Source organism: Microtus pennsylvanicus, chromosome X (assembly GCF_037038515.1).
Source record: "Microtus pennsylvanicus isolate mMicPen1 chromosome X, mMicPen1.hap1, whole genome shotgun sequence".
Lineage (NCBI taxonomy): Eukaryota > Metazoa > Chordata > Mammalia > Rodentia > Cricetidae > Microtus > Microtus pennsylvanicus.
In genome coordinates this window covers 62,507,802-62,534,687 of record NC_134601.1, presented here as the reverse complement: position 1 = coordinate 62,534,687, position 26,886 = coordinate 62,507,802, and positions in this window count along the sequence as shown.

The window sequence follows — 26,886 nt, the reverse complement described above, 5'->3', positions numbered from 1 at the left end:
AGACCTAGGATTTGAGTATGATGGCAGTTGACAGTGAAGCTATTAGGCATAAGGTGAGCTCTGGGAGGACCAACAGACCACAAAGACAGGCCATAGAAGAATGGGTAGGCAGCCAAAGGTCCTGAAGTGGTATAAAGATAATTTGGTGGCCTACCTGGGGTCAAGAGAGAAGGCGAATGGCAATGGGAGACTCAGGATGGAGTCACTGCAGGACCTTCCAAACAGAATGTGACCAACAATGGGGGACAGTGGTCCATATGAGCTGAATCAGATTAAAACAGCCTCAAGACTTCCTCTGCAGGGTGGCATGCAGAGTGCTCTAAACCTTTCCCCTAGTAAATGTTCAACTTTGCTTTGCCCTTTCTTTCTTTCTTTCTTTCTTTCTTTCTTTCTTTCTTTCTTTCTTTCTTTCTCTCTCTCTGTCTTTCTTTCTTCTTTCTTTCGTTCTTTCTTTCTTTCTTCCTTCCTTTCTGTTTCTTTCTTTCCTTCCTCCCTCCCTCCCCCTCCCTCCCTCCCTCCTTTCCTTCCTTCCTTCCTTCCTTCCTTCCTTCCTTCCTTCCTTCCATCTTATTACTCTGTGTAGCATCGGCTGTCCTGGAACATTCTCTATAAACCAGACTGGCCAAGAACTCAGAGATTCATGTGCCTCTGCCTCCAGAGTGCTAGGATTTATGGCATGCACCACCATAACTGACAAAGTTCATTTGTTTCTTAACTTCTTTACATATTCTTGCATCTTATACACCTACTTACCTATAACAGATTGAATTCTAGGTAAGCTGGGCTTCTGAGAAAAGCACACACTTTTTCTACGAGTATCCATTCTAGGGCGAGCACAAAGGAGAGATGGACAGTGAGAAGAGAAATTTAGGCCCTGTGCCCACTAGAATCTAGGTTGCTGCATCTTGACTTGGCCAGGTTGCTTTGCCTCCTTGATTGCTCTGCTTACAGTCTTTAGTACTTGACCAACTACTGCATCCTACCAGAATTCTTCCCTTTTGAAAACAAGAAGGATCACATGAAAGATGAATGAAAGTAGGACAGACAGGAAGAATGAAGGACGGGAGAGAGAAAGGAAGGAAGAGACTGCTAGTAAGGTCAAGACCAGAGAAAAACAGAGATCCTCTCCACTTAATAAGAAAAACCAGTGGGGTAACTGGAAGTTGGAGTCAGGAGGCCGGAACTAGATAGGGTAATATCACCTGATTTCTTAGCACTGATATCTGGACCTCCTTTCAGATAAATCAAATTAGCCTTTGGGCATAAGGTCCAAAATTCACTCACTCTCTCTCCCACCCTTTGTGTGTGTGAGTGTGTGGGAATGTTGTGAGGTAGTATTGGTGTGTGTGGTATATAAACTCCTAGTATGATTTCGTGAGGTATCCAGGGAGGAGAACCTCCACACCAGATGATCAAATGTAGGGGTGTGTGAGTGTGTGTGTGTGTGTGTGTGTGTGTGTGTGTGCGTGTGCGAACGCACACAGGTGTCTGTACACAATTTTGGTGGATGCCAAAGAACAGCCTGGGTGTGTTTTCTCAGGTCTGTCCACTTTTTTCTGAGGCAGAGTCTTTCATTGGCCTGAAGCTCACAAAATAGGGTAAGCTGTCTGACCGGTAAACCCCAGGAACAATACGTCTCCACAGTTTTGTGCTGGGATTCCACAACTAGAGTTTTATGTAGGTTCTGGGGATTGCAAAGCAAGCACCTTGTTAACTGAGCCATCCCCTCAAATCCTAGGATGAAGTTTTTAATTGGGGAACAAGATAATCAGTTAGAAATGTGGTTTTTAAAACGTGGGTGTACTTTTTAAAAAAGGAGGGGGTGTATTCTGAAAACAGTTACTTAGATTCTGAGTGCTAAGTGTTTCGCAAATCAGGTAGAGCTCCAACAGACCAAGGTATTATTCCACCAAAACCCAACTTGGTGGGCCAAAGAGTTTAAAACTCACAGCTAATGGATGAGGGATTACTTACAGGAGCAAAGCAGCAACTGACTGCTGTGTGGAAGAAGGATTCCTTTTCTGTAGCTGGATAGATGAAAGTGCTTGCCATGTCAGTGGACCGTCCACACTCTTGGTACTCTAGCGTCTCCAGAGGCGAGGAAACCACATGTAACTGGGACAGAATCACACAGCTGTAAAGGTGATGCCTCAAAGAGAGGCTGGAATCACAGGTGAAAGTTTTATAACACCTGCCCCAAGCCCAACACCCTTGTTATAAGAAACTTCAGCAGGCAGGTGGTGGTAGGGTGTGTAACAAGGATGGTGAGTGAGCCATGGACAGCAAGCCAGTAAGCAGCATTCCCGCCATGGCCAATGTATACTGCATATTTGTGTTTAAATGTATAAAGCTTGCCTGAAGATCAGCGGGCAAAGCAGCCACACTCGTCAGCTATACAGGACAGCATGGTGGTAGTACATGGCTTTAATCCCAGGACTCAGGAGACAGAGGCAGGCAAAACTCTGTGAGTTCAGGTCTACCCTGGGCTGTACAAGATTGATCCAGAAACAGGTCCAGGTGGTGGTGGTTCACACCTTTAATCTCAGTGTTTGGGAGTCACACCCTTTTAATCCCAGCACTAGGGAGGTGCAGACAGGAGCAATAATCTGAGTAGAAGGAGGAATATAAAGGAGAAGAGACAGGCACTCAGGAGTGTGGAGTCTTAGGATTTGTGGAGATAGGATCTCGCCCTTTTGGTCTGAAGGCTTGGTGTAGGGTAAAAGGTCTCTCTAGCGGTTGGCAGCTTTGCTTTTCTGATCTTCAGATTCGACCCTAATACCTGTTTCTGGGTTTGTATTATTCTGCTACACCTCTGCTTTGACTCCTGCTTCAGATCCCTTTCTAGAGTTCCTGTCACGATGGACTAAAGCTGTAAACTTAAAAGAACCCTTTCAACTTGCTTTTGAACACAGTGATTACAATTTAAAACTTAAACAGCATATTCCCAAGAGTGGGATAAACCAGACACCTTAAACCTCACATTTGAGCCATCCATAATATTCAGAGTAACACAAACCCTGCATTCAGAGCCCCTAAACAACATAAGGCCACTTGCTTTTAAAATTTTTTAAATTTTAGAAATTTATATTTTACAGAGAAGTTGCAAAAAAAGGACAGATATTCCCACACACCCGCACACAGGCCTATATCATGCAAGCCAAAAATTCACGCATGTAAAAAAAAAATATGTTATTCTCTTCAAAGTAGAAGAAAAAGATGCTGGCGACAGTGGTGATGCTGTCACAGCCTTTAGAATCATTTACTGCTCATTTAGTCAGGGCTGGTTGCTGGGAATAGCTGCTGCCCTCAGTTCAGTTTAGTCTACTTAGATTGTTGGTGGGGTTTGCAAGTTTGCTGTTTGAGCACTTAGCCCGCAGCAGGTGGCACTGTTGGAGGACTGTGGGGAGCATCCCAGGCATGTAGCATGAGGGCAGGGCCTTTAAGGCTGTTACACTTACCACTCACTGAATCTGATCTGTAAGCTTGGCATCCTGTCTATTGCCACATGAGGAGACTCCACCATGTGCCACAGTCACCATTAACAGCACCGTCGTGGCATTGTGTGACATTATTACTGGGTAGGGAACCCATGCCAGATCAATTTGTGAATGAAGAGTTTACACAAACAGGGGTGATTCTTTTTTTTTTAATTTGTTTATTTATTAAAGATTTCTGTCTCTTCCCCGCCACTGCCTCCCATTTCCCTCCCCCTCCCCAATTAAGTCCCCCCACTCCTCAGCCCAAAAAGCAATCAGGGTTCCCTGCCCTTTGGGAAGTCAAAGGAACCCCCACCTCCATCCAGGTCTAGTAAGTTGAGCATCCAAACTGCCTAGGCTCCCACAAAGCCAGTGCATGCAGTAGGATCAGAAACCCATTGCCATTGTTCTTGAGTTCTCAGTAGTCCTCAATGTACGCTATATTCAGAGACTCCGGTTTTGTCCCAGGCTTTACCAGGCCCAGGCCAGCTGGCCTTGGTGAGTTCCCAGTAGAACATCCCCATTGTCTCAGTGTGTGGGTGTACAAACAGGGGTGATTTTAAAGCACTTGCATCACTAAAAGCCCACTCGGTCATGGGTGATGACTCACGAAGTCTACATCTATCTGAATCTCCGGAGGTAGTGGATGACTCCAAAGGAACATTGTTCTCCAGACCCAACAGAGCTGATGCACATAGAACCTCACAGAGACTGTGAGAACACTCACAGGATCTGCAGGAGGTCAAGCCAGATAAAATTCCAGCCTGGAGGAGGGGAAGTGGCCACAAAGCCCTACACCTAGCAAGTAGCTGTTTGTGATGGATAGCTGCTTTCTCAGTTTAGTGACACTGGGTATGGCAAAGAAACCCGAGAACAGGCCCCATGCACAGTAGTTTCCAGTATAAATAGGACTCCACAGTTTTGTTGTTGACTTATAAAAGGACTGTTTTCTTTGTTTTAAGCAAGAGAAGCAGTATAATGTTAAGTTGGGAGGAGTTGGGGAAGGGGGAAATATGTTAAAAAATGTAAAATTTAAAAATAAGGAAAAATTAAAAGAAAAATATATATGATGAGGAGGCGCTGAGGAGATGGCTCTTGCAGAGGACCTGACTTAGGTCCCAAGACCCCAAATGGTGGCTCACAACTGCATGTTATTCCAATTCCATTGGATATGACAGCATCTTATGACCTCAGTGGGCAAATCCACAGACACCCACGCAGGGAAAATATCCATATGCATAAAATTAAAATAAACAAGACCTGAAATAATAATAATAAGATATATCTTTTGATCTGGATAGTACTCTTTGACAGAGGACCAGAGATCAGATTGCAGAAACTACTAAGAGCCATCTGTGACTGTGAGGCCACCCTGGGCTACTTAATCCATGTTACATAGCAAGACACACACACACACACACACACACACACACACACACACACACACACACATGTTCTCCACATACATTTACTTCACCATTAGAGTGACTAGATATCATAAGTATTGTTGCCATTTACATTGTACACAAGAAGCGAAATGCCCAGAGAGTCTAAATAAGTAGCTCCCAAGTCACAGAGCAACTAAGATGTTACCCATGATTTAGTCAGGCCTCCTAGTCATCCTGATCATTGTGAGGTCAGGAGGCAACATGGGCCAACACTATATAACCATATGAAGGAGGCAGTAGATACAGGAGACTGAGAAACACCCAAAATGGCACATTCATGGCTCATTTCCTAGACTCTGGCAACTACTCAATCTCAGGTCTATGATTTGGAAAAGGATCAGAATATCAAGGCAGGGGATGCCAGGTGGGCCAGTTTTGGTTCTCAGACTTTATTCACTGGAAGGGGTATATGAAAGAGAGATATGAGTGTGTGAGGGGAAAGTACAAGGACACTTGTTTGTCTGCCTCCCTAATTTCCTGCGGTGGACCAGAACAAAATCTACCCGCTATTGGAAATGTTGCCCCAGCCTGAAAAGAACAGAAAAACTTCTCACCAGTATCTCTGTTGACATCTAGTGGTTGTAGATGTGAACGACACCTCACACAAAATGTTCCTGTGGGGCCCAGCAGTGAGGACAGGAAGGACCATGAGCAGAAGGGGAGAAGAGGCAGGGCTGTGAGAACAAGACAGAGCCAGGTCTGTGAGAACAAGACACAGCCAGTCACTGTGAGGAGCTTCTCTGAAGCGTTTCCTGGCAACGGTTGTCATGTTATCCACAGTGGGCGCTATGTTACAGAAAACTGATGTCACAAAGCTCCTGAAACTAGAGCTGGATCCATGAATTCATGTGTTCCAGGTAGAGACCAAGTCTCCACCCATCTAGCCTTGGTCTTGTGAAGATAGGAACCACAGAAAGGGCCTTAGCCCTGTGCTTCCTGCTTTCTATGCTGGAGGGCTTCAGGGCTCGAGATGGGCACCCCTGGGAGTCAGAGAATCTTACAGGACCTGCTCTGTAGGGACCATTTCCTTTCCTTGGCCAGCAGGAACTGGTAGTACAACCTGCTGCTCTCCCCTCTGTTCAGCATCCCTGGGGCCTTTCTCAAGCCTGACTAACCCCTCATTCTTACATTCCATGATTAAGGTCTGAAGATTCTGCCTCCTCTTCAGGCTGAAGCCGTCCATCTACTACTGCAGTCGGCTTCAGTGCCTTTCCCGACCACGGCTAGAACAACTCGTTCTGTCCCAATGGTCCTAGGTAGGCTGAGTTGCCCACTCTTGCTTAAAATGCTTTTGTTGGTCAGGCCTGAAACATGAGCAAGAAAGTAACTTCCAGATGGCTAGACTCACCCTGACAGTTTCATCATCTTCTTTTTCCACACAGCATGATTCTGGGAAGCCTGTGCTGGCTGTTTCTGGCTGCTTTCTTCTCTGAGAGCTGCTGCTCTGCCCCAAATGAGCTGAGGAATAACCAAGATCTGAGCCAGATGTCCGGACACCAGCCTGTCTCCATTGTGCTGAAGGAAAGAGACTAAAAAGACCTAGGATTTGGAGTATGATGGCAGTTGACAGTGAAGCTATTAGGCATAAGGTGAGCTCTGGGAGGACCAACAGACCACAAAGACAGGCCATAGAAGAATGGGTAGGCAGCCAAAGGTCCTGAAGTGGTATAAAGATAATTTGGCGGCCTACCTGGGGTCAAGAGAGAAGGCGAATGGCAATGGGAGACTCAGGATGGAGCCACTGCAGGACCTTCCAAACAGAATGTGACCAACAATGGGGGACAGTGGTCCATATGAGCTGAATCAGATTAAAACAGCCTCAAGACTTCCTCTGCAGGGTGGCATGCAGAGTGCTCTAAACCTTTCCCCTAGTAAATGTTCAACTTTGCTTTGCCCTTTCTTTCTTTCTTTCTTTCTTTCTTTCTTTCTTTCTTTCTTTCTTTCTCTCTCTCTCTCTCTCTCTCTCTCTCTCTCTCTGTCTTTCTTTCTTCTTTCTTTCATTCTTTCTTTCTTTCTTCCTTCCTTTCTCTGTTTCTTTCTTTCCTTCCTCCCTCCCTCCCCCTCCCTCCCTCCCTTCCTTCCTTCCTTCCTTCCTTCCTTCCTTCCTTCCTTCCTTCCTTCCTTCCGTCTTATTATTCTGAGTTTCTCTGTGTAGCATCGGCTGTCCTGGAACATTCTCTATAAACCAGACTGGACAAGAACTCAGAGATTCATGTGCCTCTGCCTTCAGAGTGCTAGGATTTATGGCATGCACCACCATAGCTGACAAAGTTCATTTGTTTCTTAACTTCTTTACATATTCTTGCATCTTATACACCTACTTACCTATAACAGATTGAATTCTAGGTAAGCTGGGCTTCTGAGAAAAGCACACACTTTTTCTACGAGTATCCATTCTAGGGCGAGCACAAAGGAGAGATGGACAGTGAGAAGAGAAATTTAGGCCCTGTGCCCACTAGAATCTAGGTTGCTGCATCTTGACTTGGCCAGGTTGCTTTGCCTCCTTGATTGCTCTGCTTACAGTCTTTAGTACTTGACCAACTACTGCATCCTACCAGAATTCTTCCCTTTTGAAAACAAGAAGGATCATATGAAAGATGAATGAAAGTAAGACAGACAGGAAGAATGAAGGACGGGAGAGAGAAAGGAAGGAAGAGACTGCTAGTAAGGTCAAGACCAGAGAAAAACAGAGATCCTCTCCACTTAATAAGAAAAACCAGTGGGGTAACTGGAAGTTGGAGTCAGGAGGCCGGAACTAGATAGGGTAATATCACCTGATTTCTTAGCACTGATATCTGGACCTCCTTTCAGGTAAATCAAATTAGCCTTTGGGCATAAGGTCCAAAATTCACTCACTCTCTCTCCCACCCTTTGTGTGTGTGAGTGTGTGGGAATGTTGTGAGGTAGTATTGGTGTGTGTGGTATATAAACTCCTAGTATGATTTCGTGAGGTATCCAGGGAGGAGAACCTCCACACCAGATGATCAAATGTAGGGGTGTGTGAGTGTGTGTGTGTGTGTGTGTGTGTGTGTGTGTGCGTGTGCGAACGCACACAGGTGTCTGTACACAATTTTGGTGGATGCCAAAGAACAGCCTGGGTGTGTTTGCTCAGGTCTGTCCACTTTTTTCTGAGGCAGAGTCTTTCATTGGCCTGAAGCTCACAAAATAGGGTAAGCTGTCTGACCGGTAAACCCCAGGAACAATACGTCTCCACAGTTTTGTGCTGGGATTCCACAACTAGAGTTTTATGTAGGTTCTGGGGATTGCAAAGCAAGCACCTTGTTAACTGAGCCATCCCCTCAAATCCTAGGATGAAGTTTTTAATTGGGGAACAAGATAATCAGTTAGAAATGTGGTTTTTAAAACGTGGGTGTACTTTTTAAAAAAGGAGGGGGTGTATTCTGAAAACAGTTACTTAGATTCTGAGTGCTAAGTGTTTCGCAAATCAGGTAGAGCTCCAACAGACCAAGGTATTATTCCACCAAAACCCAACTTGGTGGGCCAAAGAGTTTAAAACTCACAGCTAATGGATGAGGGATTACTTACAGGAGCAAAGCAGCAACTGACTGCTGTGTGGAAGAAGGATTCCTTTTCTGTAGCTGGATAGATGAAAGTGCTTGCCATGTCAGTGGACCGTCCACACTCTTGGTACTCTAGCGTCTCCAGAGGCGAGGAAACCACATGTAACTGGGACAGAATCACACAGCTGTAAAGGTGATGCCTCAAAGAGAGGCTGGAATCACAGGTGAAAGTTTTATAACACCTGCCCCAAGCCCAACACCCTTGTTATAAGAAACTTCAGCAGGCAGGTGGTGGTAGGGTGTGTAACAAGGATGGTGAGTGAGCCATGGACAGCAAGCCAGTAAGCAGCATTCCCGCCATGGCCAATGTATACTGCATATTTGTGTTTAAATGTATAAAGCTTGCCTGAAGATCAGCGGGCAAAGCAGCCACACTCGTCAGCTATACAGGACAGCATGGTGGTAGTACATGGCTTTAATCCCAGGACTCAGGAGACAGAGGCAGGCAAAACTCTGTGAGTTCAGGTCTACCCTGGGCTGTACAAGATTGATCCAGAAACAGGTCCAGGTGGTGGTGGTTCACACCTTTAATCTCAGTGTTTGGGAGTCACACCCTTTTAATCCCAGCACTAGGGAGGTGCAGACAGGAGCAATAATCTGAGTAGAAGGAGGAATATAAAGGAGAAGAGACAGGAACTCAGGAGTGTGGAGTCTTAGGATTTGTGGAGATAGGATCTCGCCCTTTTGGTCTGAAGGCTTGGTGTAGGGTAAAAGGTCTCTCTAGCGGTTGGCAGCTTTGCTTTTCTGATCTTCAGATTCGACCCTAATACCTGTTTCTGGGTTTGTATTATTCTGCTACACCTCTGCTTTGACTCCTGCTTCAGATCCCTTTCTAGAGTTCCTGTCACGATGGACTAAAGCTGTAAACTTAAAAGAATCCTTTCAACTTGCTTTTGAACACAGTGATTACAATTTAAAACTTAAACAGCATATTCCCAAGAGTGGGATAAACCAGACACCTTAAACCTCACATTTGAGCCATCCATAATATTCAGAGTAACACAAACCCTGCATTCAGATCCCCTAAACAACATAAGGCCACTTGCTTTTAATTTTTTTTTTAAATTTTAGAAATTTATATTTTACGGAGAAGTTGCAAAAATAGGACAGAATATTCCCACACACCCTCACACAGGCCTATATCATGCAAGCCAAAAATTCACACATGTAAAAAAAATATGTTATTCTCTTTAAAGTAGAAGAAAAAGATGCTGGCGACAGTGGTGATGCTGTCACAGCCTTTAGAATCATTTACTGCTCATTTAGTCAGGGCTGGTTGCTGGGAATAGCTGCTGCCCTCAGTTCAGTTTAGTCTACTTAGATTGTTGGTGGGGTTTGCAAGTTTGCTGTTTGAGCACTTAGCCCCCAGCAGGTGGCACTGTTGGAGGACTGTGGGGAGCATCCCAGGCCTGTAGCATGAGGGCAGGGCCTTTAAGGCTGTTACACTTACCACTCACTGAATCTGATCTGTAAGCTTGGCATCCTGTCTATTGACACATGAGGAGTCTCCACCATGTGCCACAGTCACCATTAACAGCACCGTCGTGGCATTGTGTGACATTATTACTGGGTAGGGAACCCATGCCAGATCAATTTGTGAATGAAGAGTTTACACAAACAGGGGTGATTCTTTTTTTTTTAATTTGTTTATTTATTAAAGATTTCTGTCTCTTCCCCGCCACTGCCTCCCATTTCCCTCCCCCTCCCCAATTAAGTCCCCCCACTCCTCAGCCCAAAAAGCAATCAGGGTTCCCTGTCCTGTGGGAAGTCAAAGGAACCCCCACCTCCATCCAGGTCTAGTAAGTTGAGCATCCAAACTGCCTAGGCTCCCACAAAGCCAGAGCGTGCAGTAGGATAAGAAACCCATTGCCATTGTTCTTGAGTTCTCAGTAGTCCTCATTGTACGCTATATTCAGAGACTCCGGTTTTGTCCCAGGCTTTACCAGGCCCAGGCCAGCTGGCCTTGGTGAGTTCCCAGTAGAACATCCCCATTGTCTCAGTGTGTGGGTGTACAAACAGGGGTGATTCTAAAGCACTTGCATCACTAAAAGCCCACTCGGTCATGGGTGATGACTCACGAAGTCTACATCTATCTGAATCTCCGGAGGTAGTGGATGACTCCAAATGAACATCGTTCTCCAGACCCAACAGAGCTGATACACATAGGACCTCACAGAGACTGTGAGATCACTCACGGGATCTGCAGGAGCTCAAGCCAGATAAAAGTCCAGCCTGGAGGAGGGGAAGTGGCCACAAAGCCCTACACCTAGCAAGTAGCTATTTGTGATGGATAGATGCTTTCTCACTTTAGTGACACTGGGTATGGCAAAGAAACCCGAGAACAGGCCCCATGCACAGTAGTTTCCAGTATAAATAGGACTCCACAGTTTTGTTGTTGACTTATAAAAGGACTGTTTTCTTTGTTTTAAGCAAGAGAAGCAGTATAATGTTAAGTTGGGAGGAGTTGGGGAAGAGGGAAATATGTTAAAAAATGTAAAATTTAAAAATAAGGAAAAATTAAAAGAAAAATATTTATGGTGATGAGGCGCTGAGGAGATGGCTCTTGCAGAGGACCTGACTTAGGTCCCAAGACCCCAAATGGTGGCTCACAACTGCATGTTATTCCAGTTCCATGGGATATGACAGCATCTTATGACCTCAGTGGGCAAATCCACAGACACCCACGCAGGGAAAATATCCATATGCATAAAATTAAAATAAACAAGACCTGAAATAATAATAATAAGATATATCTTTTGATCTGGATAGTACTCTTTGACAGAGGACCAGAGATCAGATTGCAGAAACTACTAACAGCCATCTGTGACTGTGAGGCCACCCTGGGCTACTTAAACCATGTTACATAGCAAGACACACACACACACACACACACACACACACACACACACACACACATGTTCTCCACATACATTTACTTCACCATTAGAGTGACTAGATATCATAAGTATTGTTGCCATTTACATTGTACACAAGAAGCGAAATGCCCAGAGAGTCTAAATAAGTAGCTCCCAAGTCACAGAGCAACTAAGATGTTACCCATGATTTAGTCAGGCCTCCTAGTCATCCTGATCATTGTGAGGTCAGGAGGCAACATGGGCCAACACTATATAACCATATGAAGGAGGCAGTAGATACAGGAGACTGAGAAACACCCAAAATGGCACATTCATGGCTCATTTCCTAGACTCTGGCAACTACTCAATCTCAGGTCTATGATTTGGAAAAGGATCAGAATATCAAGGCAGGGGATGCCAGGTGGGCCAGTTTTGGTTCTCAGACTTTATTCACTGGAAGGGGTATATGAAAGAGAGATATGAGTGTGTGAGGGGAAAGTACAAGGACACTTGTTTGTCTGCCTCCCTAATTTCCTGCGGTGGACCAGAACAAAATCTACCCGCTATTGGAAATGTTGCCCCAGCCTGAAAAGAACAGAAAAACTTCTCACCAGTATCTCTGTTGACATCTAGTGGTTGTAGATGTGAACGACACCTCACACAAAATGTTCCTGTGGGGCCCAGCAGTGAGGACAGGAAGGACCATGAGCAGAAGGGGAGAAGAGGCAGGGCTGTGAGAACAAGACAGAGCCAGGTCTGTGAGAACAAGACACAGGCAGTCACTGTGAGGAGCTTCTCTGAAGTGTTTCCTGGCAACGGTTGTCATGTTATCCACAGTGGGCGCTATGTTACAGAAAACTGATGTCACAAAGCTCCTGAAACTAGAGCTGGATCCATGAATTCATGTGTTCCAGGTAGAGACCAAGTCTCCACCCATATAGCCTTGGTCTTGTGAAGATAGGAACCACAGAAAGGGCCTTAGCCCTGTGCTTCCTGCTTTCTATGCTGGAGGGCTTCAGGGCTCGAGATGGGCACCCCTGGGAGTCAGAGAATCTTACAGGACCTGCTCTGTAGGGACCATTTCCTTTCCTTGGCCAGCAGGAACTGGTAGTACAACCTGCTGCTCTCCCCTCTGTTCAGCATCCCTGGGGCCTTTCTCAAGCCTGACTAACCCCTCATTCTTACATTCCATGATTAAGGTCTGAAGATTCTGCCTCCTCTTCAGGCTGAAGCCGTCCATCTACTACTGTAGTCGGCTTCAGTGCCTTTCCCGACCACGGCTAGAACAACTCGTTCTGTCCCAATGGTCCTAGGTAGGCTGAGTTGCCCACTCTTGCTTAAAATGCTTTTGTTGGTCAGGCCTGAAACATGAGCAAGAAAGTAACTTCCAGATGGCTAGACTCACCCTGACAGTTTCATCATCTTCTTTTTCCACACAGCATGATTCTGGGAAGCCTGTGCTGGCTGTTTCTGGCTGCTTTCTTCTCTGAGAGATGGTGCACTGCCCCAAATGAGCTGAGGAATAACCAAGATCTGAGCCAGATGTCCGGACACCAGCCTGTCTCCATTGTGCTGAAGGAAAGAGACTAAAAAGACCTAGGATTTGGAGTATGATGGCAGTTGACAGTGAAGCTATTAGGCATAAGGTGAGCTCTGGGAGGACCAACAGACCACAAAGACAGGCCATAGAAGAATGGGTAGGCAGCCAAAGGTCCTGAAGTGGTATAAAGATAATTTGGCGGCCTACCTGGGGTCAAGAGAGAAGGCGAATGGCAATGGGAGACTCAGGATGGAGCCACTGCAGGACCTTCCAAACAGAATGTGACCAACAATGGGGGACAGTGGTCCATATGAGCTGAATCAGATTAAAACAGCCTCAAGACTTCCTCTGCAGGGTGGCATGCAGAGTGCTCTAAACCTTTCCCCTAGTAAATGTTCAACTTTGCTTTGCCCTTTCTTTCTTTCTTTCTTTCTTTCTTTCTTTCTTTCTTTCTTTCTTCTCTCTCTCTCTCTCTCTCTCTCTCTCTCTCTCTCTCTCTCTCTGTCTTTCTTTCTTCTTTCTTTCATTCTTTCTTTCTTTCTTCCTTCCTTTCTCTGTTTCTTTCTTTCCTTCCTCCCTCCCTCCCCCTCCCTCCCTCCCTTCCTTCCTTCCTTCCTTCCTTCCTTCCTTCCTTCCTTCCTTCCTTCCTTCCGTCTTATTATTCTGAGTTTCTCTGTGTAGCATCGGCTGTCCTGGAACATTCTCTATAAACCAGACTGGCCAAGAACTCAGAGATTCATGTGCCTCTGCCTTCAGAGTGCTAGGATTTATGGCATGCACCACCATAGCTGACAAAGTTCATTTGTTTCTTAACTTCTTTACATATTCTTGCATCTTATACACCTACTTACCTATAACAGATTGAATTCTAGGTAAGCTGGGCTTCTGAGAAAAGCACACACTTTTTCTACGAGTATCCATTCTAGGGCGAGCACAAAGGAGAGATGGACAGTGAGAAGAGAAATTTAGGCCCTGTGCCCACTAGAATCTAGGTTGCTGCATCTTGACTTGGCCAGGTTGCTTTGCCTCCTTGATTGCTCTGCTTACAGTCTTTAGTACTTGACCAACTACTGCATCCTACCAGAATTCTTCCCTTTTGAAAACAAGAAGGATCATATGAAAGATGAATGAAAGTAAGACAGACAGGAAGAATGAAGGACGGGAGAGAGAAAGGAAGGAAGAGACTGCTAGTAAGGTCAAGACCAGAGAAAAACAGAGATCCTCTCCACTTAATAAGAAAAACCAGTGGGGTAACTGGAAGTTGGAGTCAGGAGGCCGGAACTAGATAGGGTAATATCACCTGATTTCTTAGCACTGATATCTGGACCTCCTTTCAGATAAATCAAATTAGCCTTTGGGCATAAGGTCCAAAATTCACTCACTCTCTCTCCCACCCTTTGTGTGTGTGAGTGTGTGGGAATGTTGTGAGGTAGTATTGGTGTGTGTGGTATATAAACTCCTAGTATGATTTCGTGAGGTATCCAGGGAGGAGAACCTCCACACCAGATGATCAAATGTAGGGGTGTGTGAGTGTGTGTGTGTGTGTGTGTGTGTGTGTGCGTGTGCGAACGCACACAGGTGTCTGTACACAATTTTGGTGGATGCCAAAGAACAGCCTGGGTGTGTTTTCTCAGGTCTGTCCACTTTTTTCTGAGGCAGAGTCTTTCATTGGCCTGAAGCTCACAAAATAGGGTAAGCTGTCTGACCGGTAAACCCCAGGAACAATACGTCTCCACAGTTTTGTGCTGGGATTCCACAACTAGAGTTTTATGTAGGTTCTGGGGATTGCAAAGCAAGCACCTTGTTAACTGAGCCATCCCCTCAAATCCTAGGATGAAGTTTTTAATTGGGGAACAAGATAATCAGTTAGAAATGTGGTTTTTAAAACGTGGGTGTACTTTTTAAAAAAGGAGGGGGTGTATTCTGAAAACAGTTACTTAGATTCTGAGTGCTAAGTGTTTCGCAAATCAGGTAGAGCTCCAACAGACCAAGGTATTATTCCACCAAAACCCAACTTGGTGGGCCAAAGAGTTTAAAACTCACAGCTAATGGATGAGGGATTACTTACAGGAGCAAAGCAGCAACTGACTGCTGTGTGGAAGAAGGATTCCTTTTCTGTAGCTGGATAGATGAAAGTGCTTGCCATGTCAGTGGACCGTCCACACTCTTGGTACTCTAGCGTCTCCAGAGGCGAGGAAACCACATGTAACTGGGACAGAATCACACAGCTGTAAAGGTGATGCCTCAAAGAGAGGCTGGAATCACAGGTGAAAGTTTTATAACACCTGCCCCAAGCCCAACACCCTTGTTATAAGAAACTTCAGCAGGGAGGTGGTGGTAGGGTGTGTAACAAGGATGGTGAGTGAGCCATGGACAGCAAGCCAGTAAGCAGCATTCCCGCCATGGCCAATGTATACTGCATATTTGTGTTTAAATGTATAAAGCTTGCCTGAAGATCAGCGGGCAAAGCAGCCACACTCGTCAGCTATACAGGACAGCATGGTGGTAGTACATGGCTTTAATCCCAGGACTCAGGAGACAGAGGCAGGCAAAACTCTGTGAGTTCAGGTCTACCCTGGGCTGTACAAGATTGATCCAGAAACAGGTCCAGGTGGTGGTGGTTCACACATTTAATCTCAGTGTTTGGGAGTCACACCCTTTTAATCCCAGCACTAGGGAGGTGCAGACAGGAGCAATAATCTGAGTAGAAGGAGGAATATAAAGGAGAAGAGACAGGAACTCAGGAGTGTGGAGTCTTAGGATTTGTGGAGATAGGATCTCGCCCTTTTGGTCTGAAGGCTTGGTGTAGGGTAAAAGGTCTCTCTAGCGGTTGGCAGCTTTGCTTTTCTGATCTTCAGATTCGACCCTAATACCTGTTTCTGGGTTTGTATTATTCTGCTACACCTCTGCTTTGACTCCTGCTTCAGATCCCTTTCTAGAGTTCCTGTCACAATGGACTAAAGCTGTAAACTTAAAAGAACCCTTTCAACTTGCTTTTGAACACAGTGATTACAATTTAAAACTTAAGCAGCATATTCCCAAGAGTGGGATAAACCAGACACCTTAAACCTCACATTTGAGCCATCCATAATATTCAGAGTAACACAAACCCTGCATTCAGATCCCCTAAACAACATAAGGCCACTTGCTTTTAATTTTTTTTTAAATTTTAGAAATTTATATTTTACGGAGAAGTTGCAAAAATAGGACAGAATATTCCCACACACCCTCACACAGGCCTATATCATGCAAGCCAAAAATTCACACATGTAAAAAAAATATGTTATTCTCTTTAAAGTAGAAGAAAAAGATGCTGGCGACAGTGGTGATGCTGTCACAGCCTTTAGAATCATTTACTGCTCATTTAGTCAGGGCTGGTTGCTGGGAATAGCTGCTGCCCTCAGTTCAGTTTAGTCTACTTAGATTGTTGGTGGGGTTTGCAAGTTTGCTGTTTGAGCACTTAGCCCGCAGCAGGTGGCACTGTTGGAGGACTGTGGGGAGCATCCCAGGCCTGTAGCATGAGGGCAGGGCCTTTAAGGCTGTTACACTTACCACTCACTGAATCTGATCTGTAAGCTTGGCATCCTGTCTATTGCCACATGAGGAGTCTCCACCATGTGCCACAGTCACCATTAACAGCACCGTCGTGGCATTGTGTGACATTATTACTGGGTAGGGAACCCATGCCAGATCAATTTGTGAATGAAGAGTTTACACAAACAGGGGTGATTCTTTTTTTTTTAATTTGTTTATTTATTAAAGATTTCTGTCTCTTCCCCGCCACTGCCTCCCATTTCCCTCCCCCTCCCCAATTAAGTCCCCCCACTCCTCAGCCCAAAAAGCAATCAGGGTTCCCTGTCCTGTGGGAAGTCAAAGGAACCCCCACCTCCATCCAGGTCTAGTAAGTTGAGCATCCAAACTGCCTAGGCTCCCACAAAGCCAGAGCGTGCAGTAGGATAAGAAACCCATTGCCATTGTTCTTGAGTTCTCAGTAGTCCTCATTGTACGCTATATTCAGAGACTCCGCTTTTGTCCCAGGCTTTACCAGGCCCAGACCAGCTGGCCTTGGTGAGTTCCCAGTAGAACATCCCCATTGTCTCAGTGTGTGGGTGTACAAACAGGGGTGATTCTAAAGCACTTGCATCACTAAAAGCCCACTCGGTCATGGGTGATGACTCACGAAGTCTACATCTATCTGAATCTCCGGAGGTAGTGGATGACTCCAAAGGAACATGGTTCTCCAGACCCAACAGAGCTGATACACATAGGACCTCACAGAGACTGTGAGATCACTCACGGGATCTGCAGGAGCTCAAGCCAGATAAAAGTCCAGCCTGGAGGAGGGGAAGTGGCCACAAAGCCCTACACCTAGCAAGTAGCTATTTGTGATGGATAGATGCTTTCTCACTTTAGTGACACTGGGTATGGCAAAGAAACCCGAGAACAGGCCCCATGCACAGTAGTTTCCAGTATAAATAGGACTCCACAGTTTTGTTGTTGACTTATAAAAGGACTGTTTTCTTTGTTTTAAGCAAGAGAAGCAGTATAATGTTAAGTTGGGAGGAGTTGGGGAAGGGGGAAATATGTTAAAAAATGTAAAATTTAAAAATAAGGAAAAATTAAAAGAAAAATATTTATGATGATGAGGCGCTGAGGAGATGGCTCTTGCAGAGGACCTGACTTCAGTCCCAAGACCCCAAATGGTGGCTCACAACTGCATGTTATTCCAGTTCCATGGGATATGACAGCATCTTATGACCTCAGTGGGCAAATCCACAGACACCCACGCAGGGAAAATATCCATATGCATAAAATTAAAATAAACAAGACCTGAAATAATAATAATAAGATATATCTTTTGATCTGGATAGTACTCTTTGACAGAGGACCAGAGATCAGATTGCAGAAACTACTAACAGCAATCTGTGACTGTGAGGCCACCCTGGGCTACTTAAACCATGTTACATAGCAAGACACACACACACACACACACACACACACACACACACACACACATGTTCTCCACATACATTTACTTCACCATTAGAGTGACTAGATATCATAAGTATTGTTGCCATTTACATTGTACACAAGAAGCGAAATGCCCAGAGAGTCTAAATAAGTAGCTCCCAAGTCACAGAGCAACTAAGATGTTACCCATGATTTAGTCAGGCCTCCTAGTCATCCTGATCATTGTGAGGTCAGGAGGCAACATGGGCCAACACTATATAACCATATGAAGGAGGCAGTAGATACAGGAGACTGAGAAACACCCAAAATGGCACATTCATGGCTCATTTCCTAGACTCTGGCAACTACTCAATCTCAGGTCTATGATTTGGAAAAGGATCAGAATATCAAGGCAGGGGATGCCAGGTGGGCCAGTTTTGGTTCTCAGACTTTATTCACTGGAAGGGGTATATGAAAGAGAGATATGAGTGTGTGAGGGGAAAGTACAAGGACACTTGTTTGTCTGCCTCCCTAATTTCCTGCGGTGGACCAGAACAAAATCTACCCGCTATTGGAAATGTTGCCCCAGCCTGAAAAGAACAGAAAAACTTCTCACCAGTATCTCTGTTGACATCTAGTGGTTGTAGATGTGAACGACACCTCACACAAAATGTTCCTGTGGGGCCCAGCAGTGAGGACAGGAAGGACCATGAGCAGAAGGGGAGAAGAGGCAGGGCTGTGACAACAAGACAGAGCCAGGTCTGTGAGAACAAGACACAGCCAGTCACTGTGAGGAGCTTCTCTGAAGCGTTTCCTGGCAACGGTTGTCATGTTATCCACAGTGGGCGCTATGTTACAGAAAACTGATGTCACAAAGCTCCTGAAACTAGAGCTGGATCCATGAATTCATGTGTTCCAGGTAGAGACCAAGTCTCCACCCATCTAGCCTTGGTCTTGTGAAGATAGGAACCACAGAAAGGGCCTTAGCCCTGTGCTTCCTGCTTTCTATGCTGGAGGGCTTCAGGGCTCGAGATGGGCACCCCTGGGAGTCAGAGAATCTTACAGGACCTGCTCTGTAGGGACCATTTCCTTTCCTTGGCCAGCAGGAACTGGTAGTACAACCTGCTGCTCTCCCCTCTGTTCAGCATCCCTGGGGCCTTTCTCAAGCCTGACTAACCCCTCATTCTTACATTCCATGATTAAGGTCTGAAGATTCTGCCTCCTCTTCAGGCTGAAGCCGTCCATCTACTACTGCAGTCGGCTTCAGTGCCTTTCCCGACCACGGCTAGAACAACTCGTTCTGTCCCAATGGTCCTAGGTAGGCTGAGTTGCCCACTCTTGCTTAAAATGCTTTTGTTGGTCAGGCCTGAAACATGAGCAAGAAAGTAACTTTCAGATGGCTAGACTCACCCTGACAGTTTCATCATCTTCTTTTTCCACACAGCATGATTCTGGGAAGCCTGTGCTGGCTGTTTCTGGCTGCTTTCTTCTCTGAGAGCTGCTGCTCTGCCCCAAATGAGCTGAGGAATAACCAAGATCTGAGCCAGATGTCCGGACACCAGCCTGTCTCCATTGTGCTGAAGGAAAGAGACTAAAAAGACCTAGGATTTGGAGTATGATGGCAGTTGACAGTGAAGCTATTAGGCATAAGGTGAGCTCTGGGAGGACCAACAGACCACAAAGACAGGCCATAGAAGAATGGGTAGGCAGCCAAAGGTCCTGAAGTGGTATAAAGATAATTTGGTGGCCTACCTGGGGTCAAGAGAGAAGGCGAATGGCAATGGGAGACTCAGGATGGAGCCACTGCAGGACCTTCCAAACAGAATGTGACCAACAATGGGGGACAGTGGTCCATATGAGCTGAATCAGATTAAAACAGCCTCAAGACTTCCTCTGCAGGGTGGCATGCAGAGTGCTCTAAACCTTTCCCCTAGTAAATGTTCAACTTTGCTTTGCCCTTTCTTTCTTTCTTTCTTTCTTTCTTTCTTTCTTTCTTTCTTTCTCTCTCTCTCTCTCTCTCTCTCTCTCTCTCTCTCTGTCTTTCTTTCTTCTTTCTTTCATTCTTTCTTTCTTTCTTCCTTCCTTTCTCTGTTTCTTTCTTTCCTTCCTCCCTCCCTCCCCCTCCCTCCCTCCCTTCCTTCCTTCCTTCCTTCCTTCCTTCCTTCCTTCCTTCCTTCCTTCCGTCTTATTATTCTGAGTTTCTCTGTGTAGCATCGGCTGTCCTGGAACATTCTCTATAAACCAGACTGGCCAAGAACTCAGAGATTCATGTGCCTCTGCCTTCAGAGTGCTAGGATTTATGGCATGCACCACCATAACTGACAAAGTTCATTTGTTTCTTAACTTCTTTACATATTCTTGCATCTTATACACCTACTTACCTATAACAGATTGAATTCTAGGTAAGCTGGGCTTCTGAGAAAAGCACACACTTTTTCTACGAGTATCCATTCTAGGGCGAGCACAAAGGAGAGATGGACAGTGAGAAGAGAAATTTAGGCCCTGTGCCCACTAGAATCTAGGTTGCTGCATCTTGACTTGGCCAGGTTGCTTTGCCTCCTTGATTGCTCTGCTTACAGTCTTTAGTACTTGACCAACTACTGCATCCTACCAGAATTCTTCCCTTTTGAAAACAAGAAGGATCATATGAAAGATGAATGAAAGTAAGACAGACAGGAAGAATGAAGGACGGGAGAGAGAAAGGAAGGAAGAGACTGCTAGTAAGGTCAAGACCAGAGAAAAACAGAGATCCTCTCCACTTAATAAGAAAAACCAGTGGGGTAACTGGAAGTAGGAGTCAGGAGGCCGGAACTAGATAGGGTAATATCACCTGATTTCTTAGCACTGATATCTGGACCTCCTTTCAGATAAATCAAATTAGCCTTTGGGCATAAGGTCCAAAATTCACTCACTCTCTCTCCCACCCTTTGTGTGTGTGAGTGTGTGGGAATGTTGTGAGGTAGTATTGGTGTGTGTGGTATATAAACTCCTAGTATGATTTCGTGAGGTATCCAGGGAGGAGAACCTCCACACCAGATGTTCAAATGTAGGGGTGTGTGAGTGTGTGTGTGTGTGTGTGTGTGTGTGTGTGCGTGTGCGAACGCACACAGGTGTCTGTACACAATTTTGGTGGATGCCAAAGAACAGCCTGGGTGTGTTTTCTCAGGTCTGTCCACTTTTTTCTGAGGCAGAGTCTTTCATTGGCCTGAAGCTCACAAAATAGGGTAAGCTGTCTGACCGGTAAACCCCAGGAACAATACGTCTCCACAGTTTTGTGCTGGGATTCCACAACTAGAGTTTTATGTAGGTTCTGGGGATTGCAAAGCAAGCACCTTGTTAACTGAGCCATCCCCTCAAATCCTAGGATGAAGTTTTTAATTGGGGAACAAGATAATCAGTTAGAAATGTGGTTTTTAAAACGTGGGTGTACTTTTTAAAAAAGGAGGGGGTGTATTCTGAAAACAGTTACTTAGATTCTGAGTGCTAAGTGTTTCGCAAATCAGGTAGAGCTCCAACAGACCAAGGTATTATTCCACCAAAACCCAACTTGGTGGGCCAAAGAGTTTAAAACTCACAGCTAATGGATGAGGGATTACTTACAGGAGCAAAGCAGCAACTGACTGCTGTGTGGAAGAAGGATTCCTTTTCTGTAGCTGGATAGATGAAAGTGCTTGCCATGTCAGTGGACCGTCCACACTCTTGGTACTCTAGCGTCTCCAGAGGCGAGGAAACCACATGTAACTGGGACAGAATCACACAGCTGTAAAGGTGATGCCTCAAAGAGAGGCTGGAATCACAGGTGAAAGTTTTATAACACCTGCCCCAAGCCCAACACCCTTGTTATAAGAAACTTCAGCAGGCAGGTGGTGGTAGGGTGTGTAACAAGGATGGTGAGTGAGCCATGGACAGCAAGCCAGTAAGCAGCATTCCCGCCATGGCCAATGTATACTGCATATTTGTGTTTAAATGTATAAAGCTTGCCTGAAGATCAGCGGGCAAAGCAGCCACACTCGTCAGCTATACAGGACAGCATGGTGGTAGTACATGGCTTTAATCCCAGGACTCAGGAGACAGAGGCAGGCAAAACTCTGTGAGTTCAGGTCTACCCTGGGCTGTACAAGATTGATCCAGAAACAGGTCCAGGTGGTGGTGGTTCACACATTTAATCTCAGTGTTTGGGAGTCACACCCTTTTAATCCCAGCACTAGGGAGGTGCAGACAGGAGCAATAATCTGAGTAGAAGGAGGAATATAAAGGAGAAGAGACAGGCACTCAGGAGTGTGGAGTCTTAGGATTTGTTGGGATAGGATCTCGCCCTTTTGGTCTGAAGGCTTGGTGTAGGGTAAAAGGTCTCTCTAGCGGTTGGCAGCTTTGCTTTTCTGATCTTCAGATTCGACCCTAATACCTGTTTCTGGGTTTGTATTATTCTGCTACACCTCTGCTTTGACTCCTGCTTCAGATCCCTTTCTTGAGTTCCTGTCACGATGGACTAAAGCTGTAAACTTAAAAGAACCCTTTCAACTTGCTTTTGAACACAGTGATTACAATTTAAAACTTAAACAGCATATTCCCAAGAGTGGGATAAACCAGACACCTTAAACCTCACATTTGAGCCATCCATAATATTCAGAGTAACACAAACCCTGCATTCAGATCCCCTAAACAACATAAGGCCACTTGCTTTTAATTTTTTTTTAAATTTTAGAAATTTATATTTTACGGAGAAGTTGCAAAAATAGGACAGAATATTCCCACACACCCTCACACAGGCCTATATCATGCAAGCCAAAAATTCACACATGTAAAAAAAATATGTTATTCTCTTTAAAGTAGAAGAAAAAGATGCTGGCGACAGTGGTGATGCTGTCACAGCCTTTAGAATCATTTACTGCTCATTTAGTCAGGGCTGGTTGCTGGGAATAGCTGCTGCCCTCAGTTCAGTTTAGTCTACTTAGATTGTTGGTGGGGTTTGCAAGTTTGCTGTTTGAGCACTTAGCCCGCAGCAGGTGGCACTGTTGGAGGACTGTGGGGAGCATCCCAGGCCTGTAGCATGAGGGCAGGGCCTTTAAGGCTCTTACACTTACCACTCACTGAATCTGATCTGTAAGATTGGCATCCTGTCTATTGCCACATGAGGAGTCTCCACCATGTGCCACAGTCACCATTAACAGCACCGTCGTGGCATTGTGTGACATTATTACTGGGTAGGGAACCCATGCCAGATCAATTTGTGAATGAAGAGTTTACACAAACAGGGGTGATTCTTTTTTTTTTAATTTGTTTATTTATTAAAGATTTCTGTCTCTTCCCCGCCACTGCCTCCCATTTCCCTCCCCCTCCCCAATTAAGTCCCCCCACTCCTCAGCCCAAAAAGCAATCAGGGTTCCCTGTCCTGTGGGAAGTCAAAGGAACCCCCACCTCCATCCAGGTCTAGTAAGTTGAGCATCCAAACTGCCTAGGCTCCCACAAAGCCAGAGCGTGCAGTAGGATAAGAAACCCATTGCCATTGTTCTTGAGTTCTCAGTAGTCCTCATTGTACGCTATATTCAGAGACTCCGGTTTTGTCCCAGGCTTTACCAGGCCCAGGCCAGCTGGCCTTGGTGAGTTCCCAGTAGAACATCCCCATTGTCTCAGTGTGTGGGTGTACAAACAGGGGTGATTCTAAAGCACTTGCATCACTAAAAGCCCACTCGGTCATGGGTGATGACTCACGAAGTCTACATCTATCTGAATCTCCGGAGGTAGTGGATGACTCCAAAGGAACATGGTTCTCCAGACCCAACAGAGCTGATACACATCGGACCTCAAAGAGACTGTGAGATCACTCACGGGATCTGCAGGAGCTCAAGCCAGATAAAATTCCAGCCTGGAGGAGGGGAAGTGGCCACAAAGCCCTACACCTTATGACCTCAGTGGGCAAATCCACAGACACCCACGCAGGGAAAATATCCATATGCATAAAATTAAAATAAACAAGACATGAAATAATAATAATAAGATATATCTTTTGATCTGGATAGTACTCTTTGACAGAGGACCAGAGATCAGATTGCAGAAACTACTAACAGCAATCTGTGACTGTGAGGCCACCCTGGGCTACTTAAACCATGTTACATAGCAAGACACACACACACACACACACACACACACACACACACACACACACACATGTTCTCCACATACATTTACTTCACCATTAGAGTGACTAGATATCATAAGTATTGTTGCCATTTACATTGTACACAAGAAGCGAAATGCCCAGAGAGTCTAAATAAGTAGCTCCCAAGTCACAGAGCAACTAAGATGTTACCCATGATTTAGTCAGGCCTCCTAGTCATCCTGATCATTGTGAGGTCAGGAGGCAACATGGGCCAACACTATATAACCATATGAAGGAGGCAGTAGATACAGGAGACTGAGAAACACCCAAAATGGCACATTCATGGCTCATTTCATAGACTCTGGCAACTACTCAATCTCAGGTCTATGATTTGGAAAAGGATCAGAATATCAAGGCAGGGGATGCCAGGTGGGCCAGTTTTGGTTCTCAGACTTTATTCACTGGAAGGGGTATATGAAAGAGAGATATGAGTGTGTGAGGGGAAAGTACAAGGACACTTGTTTGTCTGCCTCCCTAATTTCCTGCGGTGGACCAGAACAAAATCTACCCGCTATTGGAAATGTTGCCCCAGCCTGAAAAGAACAGAAAAACTTCTCACCAGTATCTCTGTTGACATCTAGTGGTTGTAGATGTGAACGACACCTCACACAAAATGTTCCTGTGGGGCCCAGCAGTGAGGACAGGAAGGACCATGAGCAGAAGGGGAGAAGAGGCAGGGCTGTGACAACAAGACAGAGCCAGGTCTGTGAGAACAAGACACAGCCAGTCACTGTGAGGAGCTTCTCTGAAGCGTTTCCTGGCAACGGTTGTCATGTTATCCACAGTGGGCGCTATGTTACAGAAAACTGATGTCACAAAGCTCCTGAAACTAGAGCTGGATCCATGAATTCATGTGTTCCAGGTAGAGACCAAGTCTCCACCCATCTAGCCTTGGTCTTGTGAAGATAGGAACCACAGAAAGGGCCTTAGCCCTGTGCTTCCTGCTTTCTATGCTGGAGGGCTTCAGGGCTCGAGATGGGCACCCCTGGGAGTCAGAGAATCTTACAGGACCTGCTCTGTAGGGACCATTTCCTTTCCTTGGCCAGCAGGAACTGGTAGTACAACCTGCTGCTCTCCCCTCTGTTCAGCATCCCTGGGGCCTTTCTCAAGCCTGACTAACCCCTCATTCTTACATTCCATGATTAAGGTCTGAAGATTCTGCCTCCTCTTCAGGCTGAAGCCGTCCATCTACTACTGCAGTCGGCTTCAGTGCCTTTCCCGACCACGGCTAGAACAACTCGTTCTGTCCCAATGGTCCTAGGTAGGCTGAGTTGCCCACTCTTGCTTAAAATGCTTTTGTTGGTCAGGCCTGAAACATGAGCAAGAAAGTAACTTTCAGATGGCTAGACTCACCCTGACAGTTTCATCATCTTCTTTTTCCACACAGCATGATTCTGGGAAGCCTGTGCTGGCTGTTTCTGGCTGCTTTCTTCTCTGAGAGCTGCTGCTCTGCCCCAAATGAGCTGAGGAATAACCAAGATCTGAGCCAGATGTCCGGACACCAGCCTGTCTCCATTGTGCTGAAGGAAAGAGACTAAAAAGACCTAGGATTTGGAGTATGATGGCAGTTGACAGTGAAGCTATTAGGCATAAGGTGAGCTCTGGGAGGACCAACAGACCACAAAGACAGGCCATAGAAGAATGGGTAGGCAGCCAAAGGTCCTGAAGTGGTATAAAGATAATTTGGTGGCCTACCTGGGGTCAAGAGAGAAGGCGAATGGCAATGGGAGACTCAGGATGGAGCCACTGCAGGACCTTCCAAACAGAATGTGACCAACAATGGGGGACAGTGGTCCATATGAGCTGAATCAGATTAAAACAGCCTCAAGACTTCCTCTGCAGGGTGGCATGCAGAGTGCTCTAAACCTTTCCCCTAGTAAATGTTCAACTTTGCTTTGCCCTTTCTTTCTTTCTTTCTTTCTTTCTTTCTTTCTTTCTTTCTTTCTTTCTTTCTTTCTCTCTCTCTCTCTCTCTCTCTCTCTCTCTGTCTTTCTTTCTTCTTTCTTTCATTCTTTCTTTCTTTCTTCCTTCCTTTCTCTGTTTCTTTCTTTCCTTCCTCCCTCCCTCCCCCTCCCTCCCTCCCTTCCTTCCTTCCTTCCTTCCTTCCTTCCTTCCGTCTTATTATTCTGAGTTTCTCTGTGTAGCATCGGCTGTCCTGGAACATTCTCTATAAACCAGACTGGCCAAGAACTCAGAGATTCATGTGCCTCTGCCTTCAGAGTGCTAGGATTTATGGCATGCACCACCATAACTGACAAAGTTCATTTGTTTCTTAACTTCTTTACATATTCTTGCATCTTATACACCTACTTACCTATAACAGATTGAATTCTAGGTAAGCTGGGCTTCTGAGAAAAGCACACACTTTTTCTACGAGTATCCATTCTAGGGCGAGCACAAAGGAGAGATGGACAGTGAGAAGAGAAATTTAGGCCCTGTGCCCACTAGAATCTAGGTTGCTGCATCTTGACTTGGCCAGGTTGCTTTGCCTCCTTGATTGCTCTGCTTACAGTCTTTAGTACTTGACCAACTACTGCATCCTACCAGAATTCTTCCCTTTTGAAAACAAGAAGGATCATATGAAAGATGAATGAAAGTAAGACAGACAGGAAGAATGAAGGACGGGAGAGAGAAAGGAAGGAAGAGACTGCTAGTAAGGTCAAGACCAGAGAAAAACAGAGATCCTCTCCACTTAATAAGAAAAACCAGTGGGGTAACTGGAAGTAGGAGTCAGGAGGCCGGAACTAGATAGGGTAATATCACCTGATTTCTTAGCACTGATATCTGGACCTCCTTTCAGATAAATCAAATTAGCCTTTGGGCATAAGGTCCAAAATTCACTCACTCTCTCTCCCACCCTTTGTGTGTGTGAGTGT